Here is a 4,919-nt window from a genome sequence, read left to right on the forward strand (position 1 = left end):
TTCAATGATGTCGCTCTTGCTGCTGGTGACGCTCGGATCCACCTCTATGCGGACGACACCATTTTGTATACATCTGGCCCTTCATTGGACACTGTGTTAACAAACCTCCAAACGAGCTTCAATGCCATACAACACTCCTTCCGTAGCCTCCAACTGCTCTTAAACACTAGTAAAACTAAATGCATGCTCTTCAATCGAATGCTGCTGGCATCTATATCCTACCTATCCTTGACTTCGGCGATGTCATTTACAAAATAGCCTCCAACACTCTACTCAGCAAATTGGATGTAGTCTATCACAGTGCCATCCGTTTTGTCACCAAAGCCCCATATTCTACCCACCATTGTGATCTGTACGCTCTTGTTGGCTGGCCCTCACTACATATTCGTCGCCAAACCCACTGGCTCCAGGTCATCTATAAATCACTGCTAGGCAAATCCCTGTCTTATCTTAGCTCACTGGTCACCATAGCAACACCCACCCGTAGTCTGCGCTCCAGCAGGTATATCTCACTGGTCATCCCCAAAGCCAACACCTCCTTTGGCCGCCATTCCTTCCAGTTCTCTGCTGCCAATGACTGGAACGAACTGCAAAAATCTCTGAAGCTGGAGACTCTTATCTCCCTCACTAACTTTAAGCATCAGTTGTCATCAGAGCAGCTTACCGATCACTGCACCTGTACACAGCCTTTCTGAAATTAGCCCACCCAACTACCTCATCCCCATATTGTTATTTATTTTGCTAATTTGCATCCCAGTATCTCAATTTGCACATCATCTTTTGCACATCTATCATGCCAGTGTTAATACAAAATGTTAACTATTTTGCACTATGGCCTATTTATTGCCTTACCTCCATAACTTACTACATTCGCACACACTGTATATATATTTTCTGTTGTATTTTTGACTTTATGTTTTGTTTACCCCATATGTATCTCTGTGTTGTTGTTTTTATCGCACTGCTTTGCTTTATCTTGGCCAGGTCGCAGTTGTAAATGAGAACTTGTTCTCAACTGGCTTACCTGGTTAAATAAAGGTGAAATCTAAAAAAATAATAATAATACGATCCACTGTTCGAAGTCTCCTCCCACAGCAAATTTGATACTGAATTGTTGGTGAAAACTCAATCACGGACTACAAAAGGAGAACAGAAAACACAGGTTTTATTACTTTAGACATCTGGAGGTTGAACATTTTGCAGATGTGATTCTAATTAGACTGTTTGATAGATGCTGGGGTGCAGGAGCAACATGTCAAACTCCAGACTGTTGTTGTTATTATTATTATTATTATTATTATTATCCCAGACACGCCACTAACTCAGAACTGAAACAGCTCTACACCCGCTGGCTGATTCGTTAATAAATGAGGAAAAAACAGCATAACATTTTTGAAACGCTCTAATTGGGATTAAATTAGATTGTGTTGTGATCTCAATTAATAACTCAATTAAATAATTGAGCTTTCGGTTGAAAGGTCTCTGTGATCATAGGGGAGGGAAGGAGCTAGGAAACATTCTCGTTCTTACAGTATTAGTGGAATTGAGTTGTTGTTGTTGTTGTTATTCTTCAGTCTATTTCAAGGCCGGCATCACTATTTGACATTGATTCCTGATTTGCACATTCTAAGTCGGGAGTTACTCGCTGATGCACAAGGAAGACGGCACAGTCACAGAGACTTACTCATCAAAGTGACATTGTGTCATTTAGCGCTCATAATTTCTAATGGAATATATAATTACGCAATTAGACTACCTCTTAATGGGCAGGATGCTTCTCTAATACATTCACTTCTCTGTTCATCTTCTATGTCTGTTAATATCAATCCTTTTGACATGGGATTGAGGTATCCATTGAAGGGTTGAGGTATCCATCACAAACACGACTTGAAATAGGTTCCTTGATCACCTAATAACCGTAGGTCACCATTTAATAGAGTTATAAGAAATTCAATATTCATGACATTTTAAGAGAATTTATATTTTAGTTGAGTTTTTGTATTTGGCTTTATCGCAACGAGTGTTCTTATTATGCTATATTGATTTTACTCATAGGCAAGTGTCCACGATATTATAACATTTTATTTCCATTTTTCCCAAAAAGGTTATTTCCATTTGTATTCAGCTTGCTGGGAGTACAAATTAATTCAGACTTCATCCTAACACTCTATGGGGAGTCTGGTGCAGTGTATCCAGAGACAGGGTCACAGATGTTAGCTCACATACTTTGACTAAAGACACTGTAGAGATTATCCTTTTCCATTTCCTCTTATCTAGGTATTATCACAAATGTGAAATGCCACAGTGAAAACAGGTGTATAAACGTATAGCTTCAGTTTATATTATAGCTTCTCTCTAAACCTTATCAGACCAGAAGACCCCAACTTTGGTTCCACTCGCCTACAAGAACAGGTTTAAAATGGATGTTCATCACTAAGAGACTTCAATGGTTTCCAAAGGCGTTAGCACAGTCATAGATATCATCAGTACATATACTTTTGTGAGTAATTCTCTGGTTTACTTTTTTGAAATAGGTATCCTACAGTTAGTACTGTAATCATTACATACAGTATGGTTGGAGTTAAGATTTGCATTGATATTGACCTCCAAGGTGTAATCAATTGCTGAGGCCTATGTGAAATGTGAGTGATATTATTCCCTGCCTTTTCCATAAAATCATAATGTGAATTTCACATGTATGACTGACAATTGGAAATGTCTTTGGGAAATAGTTCATATAGGCATTCATAAGGAATAAATATTATATCAGGCGTCTAAACCTTTAAGATGAGATGCCTCTCTCATCTTCCCTTGAGTAGTTAACATATATAATTTATTCTACATGTTTTATTTATGTCCACACTTTATTTACTTTAAAATGTTGAAGATAAGTTATAACATCGGAACCATACAATATACACTGAACAAAAATATAAACGCAACATGCAACAATTTCAAAGATTTTACTGAGTTACAGTTCATATAAGGAAATCAGTGAATTAAAATAAATTCATTGGGCCCTAATCTATGAATTTAATATGACTGGGAATACAGATATGCATCTGTTGGCCACAGATACCTTTAAAAAAAGGTAGGTGCATGGATCGGAAAACCAGTCCGTATCTGGTGTGACCACCATTTGCCTCAAGCAGCGTGACATTCCCTGAGATGGTTTCAGACAGGTTTCATGAGCTGTCCGGGTGGCTGGTCTCACACAATCCTGCAGGTGAAGAAGCAGGATGTGGAGGTCCTGGGCTGTCATGGTTACACGTGGTCTGCAGTTGTAAGGCTGGTTGGACGTACTTCCAAATTCTCTTATGGTAGAGAAATAAAAATAAAATTATCTAGCAACAACTCTGGTGGATATTCCTGCAGTCAGCATGCCAGCATGCCAATTGCACACTCACTCAAAACTTGAGACATCTGTGGCATTGTGTCGTGTGACAAAACTGACTGGCCTTTTATTGTCCCCAGCACAAGGTGCACCTGTGTAATGATACCTTTTTTTGTGGGGGTAATTTTTACAACCTTTTTCGGGATATCCAATTGGTAGTTACAGTCTTGTCCCATCGCTGCAACTCCCGTACGGACTCGGGAGAGGCATGCGTCCTCCGAAACATGACCCCGCCAAGCCGCACCGCTTCTTGACACACTGCTTGCTTAACTCGGAAGCCAGCCACACCAATGTGTCAGAGGAAACACTGTACAGCCTGCGACCGAAGTCAGCATGCATGTGCCCTGCCGCCACAAGGAGTTGCTAGAGCACGATGGGACAAGGACATCCCAGCCGGCCAAACTCTCCCTTAACCCGGACAACGATGGGCCAATTGTGAGCCGCCTCATGGGTCTCCCGGTCGTGGCCGGCTGCGACACAGCCCTGGATCAAACCCGGATCTGTAGTGATGCCTCTAGCACTGCGATGCAGTGCCTTAGATCACTGCACCACTCGTGAGGCCCATGATCATGCTGTTTAATCAGCTTCTTGATATGCCACACCTGTCAGGTGGATGGATTATCTTGGCAAATGAGAAATGCTCACTAACAGGGATGTAAACAAATTTGTGCGACACAGCCCTGGATCGAACCCCGATCTGTAGTGATGCCTCTAGCACTGCCTTAGACCGCTGCACCACTCATGAGGCCCATGATCATGCTGTTTAATCAGCTTCTTGATATGCCACACCTGTCAGGTGGATGGGTTATCTTTGCAAATGAGAAATGCTCACTAACAGGGATGTTAACAAATGTGTGCATATGGGAACATTTCTGTGATCTTTCATTTCAGCTCATGAAACATGGGACCAACACTTTCAATGTTGCGTTTATATTTTTGTTCAGTGTACAAATAGATCACGTTTCCGTAAAAAGGATCATCAAATGAAAATAGGATGTTCTCTTACTCTAACCAGAGAATCTCTAGTCCAATCTACAGATGCAATCCTCTCATTTGTAACGGCACCAAAGGAAAACCAGTTTCATAATTAAAGCAGAAAGTAAACTGTATGAATGAGAAGGACAGCAAGGGTTCTGCAGCAGCAGTTTATTTTACAAAATTTGCATAGGTATTTACTTTATTTATCTGGTAATGAATTGTGCCATTAAAATTAACGATATGCAGAATTAGATTAAATTAATCCCAACAAAACTGAAATAAATAATTATTATTGTGGGGGCGATTGAAGCTCAATGTTAAATTCAGATTTCCCTACCATCATATCTAAGCCAATATGACACCAATCTCAATGAAATCGGCACAAAACAAAAGTGACATAATTAAGCACATGTAGTAGTGGGTAGAATTCTGTGTTTTCGCATGCAAAAGAGATTTATTTTGATAAAAACAGGAAGGTCCATAGCCCGGTGTACCCCAGGCCAGATTACTCTAAATTGTGTGCCATTCTGTGCGCAGTCAAAATAAA

The sequence above is a fragment of the Coregonus clupeaformis genome, chromosome 31 (assembly GCF_020615455.1).
Source record: "Coregonus clupeaformis isolate EN_2021a chromosome 31, ASM2061545v1, whole genome shotgun sequence".
Lineage (NCBI taxonomy): Eukaryota > Metazoa > Chordata > Actinopteri > Salmoniformes > Salmonidae > Coregonus > Coregonus clupeaformis.